This window comes from Trichosurus vulpecula, chromosome 6, assembly GCF_011100635.1.
Source record: "Trichosurus vulpecula isolate mTriVul1 chromosome 6, mTriVul1.pri, whole genome shotgun sequence".
In the NCBI taxonomy this organism is placed as follows: Eukaryota; Metazoa; Chordata; class Mammalia; order Diprotodontia; family Phalangeridae; genus Trichosurus; species Trichosurus vulpecula.
The window spans coordinates 126,667,501-126,679,690 of NC_050578.1; positions in this window are offsets into that span (position 1 = coordinate 126,667,501).

The window sequence follows — 12,190 nt, forward strand, 5'->3', positions numbered from 1 at the left end:
CCCAATAAGTACGCCTTGAAAGAGTAACCAGGAGGCTACAGAGAAACATGATTGCGTAAAGCAAAATCATGTTTCCCCCTTTTATGGTAATAAGATTACCCACTGGACTGAAGTCTTTGTTCAGCTTCCTCCCGTAGATCAGCTCTGCTACTGGCAGCTCCTGCCTCAGCTGTGTCTGTGTCTGTAACTGAAGCTGCAACTGTAACTGACGATGTAACTGTCGCTGTAACTGACGATGTAACTGTCGCTGGCTCCAACCGAAAAAGGAAAAGAAGAATCTTCAAGCTGTCCTCTCCCCTCTTATAGGGTCTCTGACATCATCAAGCTCCGCCCGAATGACCAGGGCCGATTGGTTCCTGAGTTGGCTCCTCCCCCTAGCATAGACATCAACACCTCCCCTCAGCCAGCCCCACGACTCATCACACAGGAAGTTGTCTGCTTCCCGGCATGCTCCCCGGGCCTCCTGCCCCGGAAGAGCAAGCCACAGTGTCCAGAGGCTCAATGAGGTAAGCTGAGTCATTCAAAGAAAACAAAGGCCATTCTGGTTACACTCCACCCCTTGTTATAGGATACATAATCTAATCAGCCATGTATCCTAGAACATACATTGTGATCCAATTACAAAGGAAACTAAAACATATCATTCATAATAAAGCAAAACATATCATTCAGTGACATTCCCAAACATTGGTTAACGATTCAAATGCGATCCACCCCTAGATCCCAGCAAAATAATCTCTTCAATCAATCATCCCCAAAATAATTATTAATAATTCAAATGTCCACCCCTAAATCCTTGTATCCATTACATAGGATCAATAATATCATAACAATAAAACAACACAGCAAGGATAACACAAAATAAGTAAACAGAACACTATCATCATTTCCACCCCCCTTGAACGATTGGGGCTCAAAATCTTGGGGTGAGGGGTGAAGGTCTCATTTTCCATAGCTTCTTCATGCTGAAATTGGATGTAGAGATGGCCCTGCCCCCAAAAAGTCCCATTCCAGAGGTCATTTCTTTAACGAGCTGGCAGGAATTCCAAGAATGCTACATGCTTAGGCAGTCACCGGAAAGTGCAGGGTGCTTAAGCCTGAAGGAAACAAAACTAGCAACAAGGTTAGCCAAAACAAAGGACAAAAAGAATAGACAAGTATGGACTATAATTCTTCAAATAAAATCATCTCAAGTTTGGTTGAGATTTCAGTTATGCAAAGATCCAACATCAGAGCCAAACTCAGGTGGGAAATGTTTCTTTTCAAAAGGAACATAATGAGGAAGCCAAGAGGATCCCACCCTAGATATAGACTAAGATTGTCCTCCCAGCCTTTCTCCAGATGTACAAGTTTTCATCCGTTAATCACACAAGGTCACCTTCAGTCTGAGTGGCTTGTAGGCTTGCAGGAGCAGTTCTTATTTCCCTATTTCTCATGTTATCAAGTCCTCTATACATTCTGTATAATTCATTGGTTGGAATTCCATCTATCATTTCAAAACCTACTCCTGCTCTCAATAAAGCAGTAAACATTTCTTTCCTTGTTACCCTCCTTTGGCGCCAAGTTTGCTGGTTATTCACCCTTCTCTCTCGAGGAGATCTATCCCCTCCCCAGTCACCTAAGTCATATAACTGTAAAATCTTATTTATCACTGTTGTAAGACGGCTCCCTACTTCTCCAAGTAATAAATTCAAAATTAGTTGTTTATAAGCAGGGGGAGCTGTCCTAATTATTAAATTCCTATGAGGCAGTTCCATTGAATCATTGTAATATTTGTCTGCAGTTCCTGTCATAATGGCAGTCTTCATTACCTCCTCCTTTAGTCTCATGATACAATCTCTAAGTGAATACCAGGGTCTGTGCTCAGTGGGCCACATAGAATCAGTAGCATATCTCTTATTGCATCCCACAGCGGCTAATGCCAACAGAGTAGTTCTGCTATCACCATCTCCTTGCTGATGATGTTCCCTAAAAGCTTGTTGAACTAGAGGATCATGGCTGATACCTATGAATCTCATGCAGTCTGTCCCATCTACTGATATTCCACCGGCCCCTTGATCACTGAGTCTTACCATCCAAGATATCAATGGTTCTCCTATTCTTTGGCTGAATCTACTCAAAATATCTGTGACCTCTTGCGGTGAGAAATCTTCCTGAATTTCCCTTGTAACTGAATCTTTACCTCGGGTTTCTGTCTTCCTTCTTTGTATGGGTCGAGCCCTTGTCTGATCATTTAACCATCTCCTATTCTCTGTGTGAGGCACATCCTGAACCCCAGTAGTGTTTTGTGCCTCAGCCCCTAACATTGTCTCATTCTCTCCCCACTCACTTCCTCTGCCACCATGGCTAGGACGAAGCAGGCAGTCAGGCTCTTTCTGGGCTGGGTTGAAATGCACTCTGGGCTTTTTTGGTCTCCTGTTGCTCTTAGCCACATTAATAGAAAAGTTCTCATTTGAGTCAGTTTGGTCTTCTGCTATCTGAGATTCCCCTTCTTCCTGTGGGGTAGGAGTGCCCCCATGTCTTTCACTTAATCTCAATCTTTCGTATACTAGCCGGTAGGCTGATAACACTATCCAGCTTTGCCTAGATAGTGATGCCCCTGACTGAATCCCAACTTCTCGTAAACACTTTTCCAAATCCCTAGGATCTCCTCTCCGTAGCCTTGGTTCCCAGTTTTCACAGGGTCCAACTTTTTTAGCCAATTCTTTTGCTAGGGAGGAATAAAATGGATCCTCCCATCCTGGGATATTCATCTCTTCCTCTGGAATTGTTCTGCTTCTAAATAGAGATCTTATACCTAGCGATCCTGTTCGTGACGCCAAATGTATCAGGAGGGCAGAGTTTATAATCTCAAAGAGGATCATAAACATGTCTGAAAGGTTCGGAACCGCCGGATATAAGAAACTCTCAAAGTAGAAGGCAGAAGAATCAAAACATTTATTTAGGCTCCACAGTAACCAACCCATGAACCAGAAGCCCCATTTTGATATGTTGATCATAATCTTCCAGGCCCAATAAGTACGCCTTGAAAGAGTAACCAGGAGGCTACAGAGAAACATGATTGCGTAAAGCAAAATCATGTTTCCCCCTTTTATGGTAATAAGATTACCCACTGGACTGAAGTCTTTGTTCAGCTTCCTCCCGTAGATCAGCTCTGCTACTGGCAGCTCCTGCCTCAGCTGTGTCTGTGTCTGTAACTGAAGCTGCAACTGTAACTGACGATGTAACTGTCGCTGTAACTGACGATGTAACTGTCGCTGGCTCCAACCGAAAAAGGAAAAGAAGAATCTTCAAGCTGTCCTCTCCCCTCTTATAGGGTCTCTGACATCATCAAGCTCCGCCCGAATGACCAGGGCCGATTGGTTCCTGAGTTGGCTCCTCCCCCTAGCATAGACATCAACACCTCCCCTCAGCCAGCCCCACGACTCATCACACAGGAAGTTGTCTGCTTCCCGGCATGCTCCCCGGGCCTCCTGCCCCGGAAGAGCAAGCCACAGTGTCCAGAGGCTCAATGAGGTAAGCTGAGTCATTCAAAGAAAACAAAGGCCATTCTGGTTACATGGCCTCAGGCAAATTCCCCATCAAGTAGGAAGATTCCAGGAGAATTCAAGGGGGCTCCCAGAGCCTATACCCCATCAGAATTGTTGAAGTTCAATCTCTTCCCACTTAGGACCAAAAACTGTTTCGTTTTCACGATGTGTTGTGGTGGAACCATCTCAAAGAATTCAGTCAGACCACTGCAAATTCAGGTATAGGTATTTATTGAGATTGACACCTCTCATGAAGTGGGCTAAGTTCCAAGAGGAACCAGAAAACTCTGAGAAAGCAAGATGGATTTTTATAGGGTAAAGCTGCAATTATATAACAGAAATTTACGTACAATACAGGAATATGATTAATATTAAGAAGGAAGGAGGAGTTTGTTAAGCGATTAGGTAATGGAGGAGGGGTCCTAGCCTCAGTGGAACTGTGCAGGTGCTATCGTGGGGTGGGCACCTTCTATGGTTTGGTGTCAAGCATTCTGGTCATGCTGCCCTCCAATTGGCTAGCTATTGTGGTCCTGTCTCGTTGAGATAGACAGGTATTGTGGTCCTGTAGTGGGCTAGATGGATGATGTGATTGTAATTCAATATAAAAGTACACTTGTTCAAATATGTAGTCTGGGGGCAGTAGCTGGGTAGAGGCAGTGGCTAGGTTCCTAACACATGAACAGGCTTGCTGTTTCTGTTGCAACTAAGAGTTCAGGGACATGCCTGTTGTTCTGGTGAGCAGTGAGGCATAAGTTAGGACACTGGCAGGAGTGCTAGGTAGGTACAGTGGGCCTATAATGAAGTTATAATATTGGGGCTGGGGCAGTTCTATTAGGACTCCATCAGAATGATTACAATTCAGGTCAAAACAGCAAGATCTCACACACTTGCATTGTGCTTCTATCATTTGCTGACCACTTGCTCTGATTACAGAAATTTGCTATAAAAGGATAAAGCAGGGATAAGATTTAAACCAAGGATGATGGGATAAAACATCCTTACAATTCACATAATTCAGTTTTCAAATCACGCAGTATCAATTTCACTTCAAAGCCAGACTGGAATAGCCAAGTTGATAACATTCCTTTTCAAAGGAACACAATGAGGAAACTGAGCTAGGCAGATCCCATATCAGAGTTAAGATTGTCCTCTGGGGGGGCGGAGCCAAGATGGCAGCTGGTAAGCAGGGACTAGAGTGAGCTCCATACCTGAGTCCCTCCAAAAACCTATAAAAAATGGCTCTGAACAAATTCTAGAACGGCATAACCCACAGAACAGCAAAGGGAAGCAGGGCTCCAGCCCAGGACAGCCCGGATGGTCTCTGGGTGAGGTCTATTCCACACGGAGCTGGGAGCTGGGAGCTCGGAACGGAGTGGAGCAGAGCCCAGCCTGAGCGGCATGGACCATCCAGACCAGAAGCCGGGCGGAGGGGGCCCTAGCGCCCTGAATATGTGAGCTGCGGCAGTTACCAGACCCCTCGACCCACAAACACCAAAGACTGCGGAGAAGGTTAGTGGGAAAAGCTGCGAGAGTGGAAGGAGTTCGTGGTTCGGCTTCCAGCCCCGGGGGCAGCAGAGGTGGGGCAGCTACAGCTGTTGTTACTTCCGGCTCCAGGCCCACCTGGTGGGAGGAATTAAGTGGCGGATCAGAGTAGGAGTGCAACAGCCTGCTGAAGATCTAAGCCCAGCCCGGGCTGGGGGTTCTTGGGGAAGGAGTAGTGCGGGTCTGACAGAGCTGGCACCTCCCCCCCAAATGTGGAACATAGAACTCGTTAGTCTACAAGCAGTCATACCCCACTGAAAAACTCAAGGGTCAAGTTAGTTGGTTGGGAATATGGCCAAGCAGCGAAAACGCGCCCAGATTCAGTCTCAGACTTTGGATTCTTTCTTTGGTGACAAAGAAGACCAAAACATACAGCCTAAAGAAGACAACAAAGTCATAGAGCCTACAACAAAAGCCTCCAAGAAAAACATGAACTGGTCCCAGGCCATAGAAAAACTCAAAAAGGATTTGGAAAAGCAAGTTAGAGAACTAGAGGAAAAATTGGGAAGAGAAATGAGAAGGATGCGAGAAAACCATGAAAAACAAGTCAATGACTTGCTAAAGGAGACCCAAAAAAATACTGAAAAATACACTGAAGAAAACAACACCTTAAAAAACAGACTAACTCAAATGGCAAAAGAGCTCCAAAAAGCCAATGAGGAGAAGAATGCCTTGAAAGGCAAAATTAGCCAAATGGAAAAGGAGGTCCAAAAGACCACTGAAGAAAATACTACTTTAAAAATTAGATTGGAGCAAGTAGAAGCTAGTGACTTTATGAGAAATCAGGATATTATAAAACAGAACCAAAGGAATGAAAAAATGGAAAACAATGTGAAATATCTCCTTGGGAAAACCACTGACCTGGAAAATAGATCCAGGAGAGATAATTTAAAAATTATTGGACTACCTGAAAGCCATGATCAAAAACAGAGCCTAGACACCATCTTTCAAGAAATTATCAAGGAGAACTGCCCTGATATTCCAGAGCCACAGGGCAAAATAGAAATTGAAAGAATCCATCGATCGCCTCCTCAAATAGATCCCAAAAAGAAATCTCCTAGGAATATTGTCGCCAAATTCCAGAGCTCCCAGATCAAGGAGAAAATACTGCAAGCAGCCAGAAAGAAACAATTTGAGTATTGTGGAAACCCAATCAGAATAACCCAAGATCTGGCAGCTTCTACATTAAGAGATTGAAGGGCTTGGAATGCAATATTCCGGAGGTCAATGGAGCTAGGATTAAAACCTAGAATCACCTACCCAGCAAAACTGAGTATCATGTTCCAAGGCAAAATATGGATTTTCAATAAAATAGAGGACTTTCAAGCTTTCTCAGTGAAAAGACGAGAACTGAATAGAAAATTTGACTTTCAAGCACAAGAATCAAGAGAAGCATGTAAAGGTAATCAAGAAAAAGAACCAGAAAAAGAAATTGCAAGGGCCTTACTAAAGTTGAACTGTTTTGTTTACATTCCTACATGGAAAGATGATGTATATGATTCATGAGACCTCAGTATTAGGGTAGCTGAAGGGAATATGCACACACACACATATATATATATCTTTATGTATATGAGAGTGTGTATGTATGTATGTATGTATGTATGTGTATATAGAGAGAGAGAAAGAGAGAGAGAGAGCAGGCACAGGGTGAGTTGAAGATGATGATGGGATGAGAGAGGAATATATTGAGAGAGGGAGATAGGGAGAGATAGAATGGGGTGGATTATCTGGCATAAAGGTGGCAAGAGGAAGCAGTTCTGTGGGAGGAGGGGAGAGGGCAGGTGAGGGGGGAATGAGTGAAGCTTGCTCTCATCAGATTTGGCCTGAGGGGGAATACCATACATACTCAGTTGGGTATCTTACCCCACAGGAAAGAAGAGGGAGGAAGATAAAAAAATAAAATAAAAGGGGGGGGGATGATGGAGGGGAGGGCAGATGGGGGTGGAGGTAATCAAAACAAACACTTTGGAAAGGGGACAGGGTCAAGGGAGAAAATTCAATAAAGCGGTATGGGTTGGGAAGGAGCAAAATGTAGTTAGTCTTTCACAACATGAGTATTGTGGAAGGGTTATACATAATGATACATGTGTGGCCTAGGTTGAATTGCTCGACTTCTTAGGGAGGGTGGGTGGGAAGGGAAGAGGGGAGAGAATTTGGAACTCAAAGTTTTAAAATCAGATGTTCAAAAACAAAAAAAAGTTTTTGCATGCAACTAAAAAATAAGATACACAGGCAATGGGGCATAGAAATTTATATTGCCCTACAAGAAAGGAAGGGAAAAGGGGATGAGAGGGGAGGGTGGTGATAGAGGGGAGGGCTGACTGGGGAACAGGGCAACCAGAATATAAGCCATCTTGGAGTGGGGGGGAAGGGAAGAAATGGAGAGAATATTTGTAATTCAAACTGTTGTGAAAATCGACTCTGAAAACCAAATATGTTAAATAAATAAATTTAAATTTAAAAAAAAAAGATTGTCCTCTAGGCTTTTCTTGATGCAGACCTTTCAACTGCACCACATTTTCTCCAAGTAGCTTGTGGCATTCCTCTCAGATGGTGGATTATTGGTTATTGATTATGGATGGATTATTATGATCCATCAAAAAACTCAATATCAATTATAGTCCCAAGGGCTTTTACCTCAAACAGCAAGTTTCACTAATCACAACTTAGGGAAAAATTTTCCAGGATTTACATGTGAAATTTAAATTTATCCTGGTGCAAAAGCAATAGTTAGAAATCATTTGTATATACTTGCAAATACTCATCACTCCAAGTTCGTTGTTCAGGAACTCTGTAACTCAAACAAGATTTTTGGCAAATTTGTACATTAAAACAATAACAAACAATCTTACAATTTTCTAAGTGATAGACAAATTGTTTAACTAAATTATGAAAGTTGCTTGACATAACTGATACAAAAAGTTTACCAATTTGAAACTTGAAATAAACCCATTACCAATTATGTGGTTTCAATTTTGTTGAATGCATTTCTAAATTACACAGAGAATTGGCATCTCACGATTAATATGCTAAAACTACAACTTTAAAACCACAGGGCTTACCCAAGTTTGGAGGCTGGATGACTTTTTTTTTTAACCTCATATTTCCTTGATAAGATCATTTTCCTCTCTCCCCACCAGTGCTGGGTATAGGTGAGGTGGTGAGCAGGATGTGCAGAACCTGGGTGATACTTCCAGGCTTTCTGGGTTGCCCTAGGGGCCCAAGGCCATTGCCAGCGGGGCTCACATTATAGTTGCTCCCCTCCCCCTCCTTCCTTTTTTTTAAGCTAAGATTTTTTTTTAGTTTACAACACTCAGTTCTGCATGATTTTGAGTTCCAGATTATTTTGCCCCCTCCCCTTCCCCCTCTTCAAGATGGCATGGAATCCAATGTATCTTCTACATATAACTTCTCATTAAACTTATTTACACAATAGTCAAGTTGTAAAGAAGAATTCTGACCAATAGAACAAATCATGAGAAAGAAGAAAGAAAACCAAAACCAAAACAAAACAAAATAAAACGAAACAAAAACAAAAGAGAAAAAAACAAACAAAAGACAAAAAAAAGAGAGAAAATAGTTTGTCTCAATCTGCATTCAGACTCCATAATTCTTTCTCTGGCTGTAGATAGCTCTCTCCAACATGAGTGCTTTGGAGTTGTGTTTAAACCTTGTACTGCTGAGAAGAGCCAGGTGTATCAAGATCAGTCATCACAGAATCAATATATCTGTGGCTGTGTATAGTGTTCTCCTGGTTCTGCTCCTCTCACTCAGCATTATATCATGTAGGTTTTTCCAGATTTATGTGGGTTTATTTTATATTCTGCAACTTTGCTAAATTTGTTTATTATTTCAAATAGTTTCTTACTTGAATCTCTAGGATTCTCTAAGTAAATCATCATATCATCTGCAAAAAGTGATAATTTAGTTTCTTCTTTGCCTATTCTAATTCCTTCAATTTCTTTTTCTTCTCTTATTGCTACAGCTAACATTTTTACTACCAAATTGAATAATAGGGGTGATAATGGACATCCTTGTTTCACTCCGGATCTTATTGTGAATGCATGTAGCTTATCCCCATTAGAAATAATGCTTGTTGATGATTTTAGGTAGATGCCATTTATAATTTTAAGGAGGGCTCCATTTATTCCTATGTTTTCTAGTGTTTTAATAGGAAAGGGTTTTGTATTTTGTCAATGGCTTTCTCTGCATCTATTGAGAGGATCATATGGTTTCTGTTAGTTTTGTTGTTGGTATGATCTATTATACTGATAGTTTTCCTAATATAAAACCAGCCTTGCATCCCTGGAATAAATCCTACCTGGTCATAGTGTATTATTCTTGTGATAAGTTGCGGCAATCTTTTTGCTAATATTTTATTTAAAATTTTTGCATCAATATTCATTAGGGAAATTGGTCTATAATTTTCTTTCTCTGTTTTGACTCTTCCTGGTTTAGGTATTAGTACCATATTTGTTTCACAAAAAGAATTTGTTAGGACTCCTTCTTCACCTATATTCCCAAATATTCTATAAAGTGTAGGAACTAATTGTTCTTTGAATGTTTGATAGAATTCACATGCAAAATCATCTGACTGTGGAGATTTTTTCCTAGGGAGTTCATTGATGATTTGCTCAATTTCTTTTTCTGAGATGGGGTTGTTTAGGTATTTTACTTCCTCTGTTAACTTGGGCCTTTTCATCAGGAAGGTCTGGAATTCCCTTATTTCATTGAATGTCTATTTCATTGCCTGGAAAATTATGCTCAATTTTGCTGGGTAGTTGATCCTCGGTTGTAGTTCAAGCTCCTTTGCCTTTCAGAATATCATATTCCAATCCCTCATATCTTTTAATGTAGAAGCTTCATGGTCTTTAGTGACTGTGGGTATAGTTCCATGATATTTGAATTGTTTCTTTCTAGCTGCTTGCAGGATTTTCTCCTTGATCTAGTAGTTTTGGAATTTGGCTATAATATTTCTTGGAGTTTTCCATTTGGAATCTCTTTCAGGGGGTGATCGGTGGATTCTTTGGATGAAGATTTTACCTTCTGGTTCTAGAACCTCAGGGAAGTTTTCCTTAAGGATTTCTTGGAAGATACCATCCAGGCTCTTTTTTCATCATGGCTTTCAGGCAGACCAGTAATTCTTAGATTGTCTCTCCTGGATCTGTTTTCCAGGTCAGTTGTTTTTCTAATCAGATATTTCATGTTTTCTTCTATTTTTTCATCCTTTAGATTTTCTTTGACTGATTCTTGATGTCTCACAGAGTCATTAGTTCTACTTGCCCAATTCTAATTTTTAATGTATTGTTTTATTCTTTTAGCTTCTCTGTCTCCTTTTTCATTTGGTTGATTTTACTTTTCACTGAGGCATTTTCTCCAATTATATTCTGATTCTCCTTAACCATTTTACCGATTTTATTTTTTTTTAATTTTTTTTTTTATCAATGAAATTTTTTCCCATTTTTTCTTTTAACTCCCTAATTTGGTTTTTAAAGTCCTCCTTGAGTTCTTCCAGGAATGCTTTTTGGTCTGGAGACCAGTTCACTTTCCCTTTTGGGGTTTCAGATGTGGTTGCAGTGTCTATGCTGTCCTCTTCTGAATTGGTATTTTGGTCTTCCCTGTCTCCACAGTACAAATCAATGGTCTTTGAAAGCTTCTTACTGTTCTTTTTCATGGTGTTTTTTTTCTCCTGCTTTCTAAAGTGGATCTCTGCTTCTGAGGCTCAGGGGTCTCTGTCCCAAGTTTCTTGTATTGGGATCTAGCTTTATGTTCTGTGGCCTCTGGTTTAGTGTAGTGTGGGGAAGGGGTGGTCTGGCTGCTGCATGTCTTCTCTTCCCCAGGACTGCTCTGCAGCATGGGTGGTCTCAGGTGTTGTCTGTGATGGTATCTGCCACTTCCCCTGGCTGTGAAAAGCCATGTCAGGTGTCCTGGCATTGACAGTTGTTAGCGCCACCCTCCTGGGGCTCAGTTACTCTCATTGTTCTGCTGAGGTAAGGGCTGCTGGGACACCTCTCTTCCTGCACTAGTCTCCTTTTGCCACCACAGGAAAGGTCCTCTCCCCCACTTCTCTCACTACTGAAGCCTCCCTTTTGGCTCCTCTGTTTTTCCTGAGATATTATTCCCTGGGTTTATGCAAGGGAGGGATAAAAGTCATTTTACCTGAATATCATGGCTCCTGGAAGTTCAAGAAGGCAAATTTCAAACATTTAGACTGTGGGTTGGAGGCCTCAAGGGCAGGTGCTCCTGCGGACACAGGTTCTATGCTTCAACAGACTCCTGTCCTGGGCTGAGAGGCCTGGAGCTGGATCACGGCGTAGCCAGTACTTCCTCACTGGTCCTGTTCCTGCTCTGGTGTTTCGCTTACCCAGCAACCTCTCAGACCTGCGTGCTGGCTGGATTCCTTTGGTCTCGTGCCGTTCCATGTGCCTGGCTCTCCTACCCCTCTCAGTTTACTAGTGGCTTCTAACTCTTTCAAATCTTCTCAGATTCACTTTTTTAGACGTATCTGGCAGAATTCATAAGACAGTTCTGGAAGTTCCTTCCTTTCACAGCGCCATCTTCTCTCCTGTTCCCCCACCCCTTCCTTTCACCAGGTGGGGGAGGGTGAATTAAAAGGTGGTAGAGAAGGGAGAAAACCTCTTCTTGTCTGATCTGAGATGAGAGGGGTTAACAGAAGGCTTTTCGTAATCCCTGTACTGAGATACCCTCTTTACTCAGGGAAGGGAGTGACCAGAGTTGTAAGGAGGTATTTCAAAACTCCTTGATGATCATTCCCAATACCTCCAAAATCTGCTAAGATGCTTTTAGTTGCTCTAGAATAATCTTAAGGATTTTTCTTTGAACTTTTGCAATTTATTTTGGTCTTCTAGGTCATAGAGGCCAGGCACAAAGCTTTCCTTTTCAAGGTCTAGGAGATTGAGTTTTTTTTTTTTTTTCCAGTTCTAACCTAAGAGCAAATCTTGGGGAAGTTCTGCTGAGTCTAGCTCTGAGTATCTGGTAGCCAGAAGTCCAGGAGAGAAAGGGGATCCCGCCAGAACAAGCGTGGGGACTGGGGAATCCTGGGGTATAGAGGGAAGGCTGCAAGGTTCAAGGAAACAAAAAGCACCTGCAGTTTT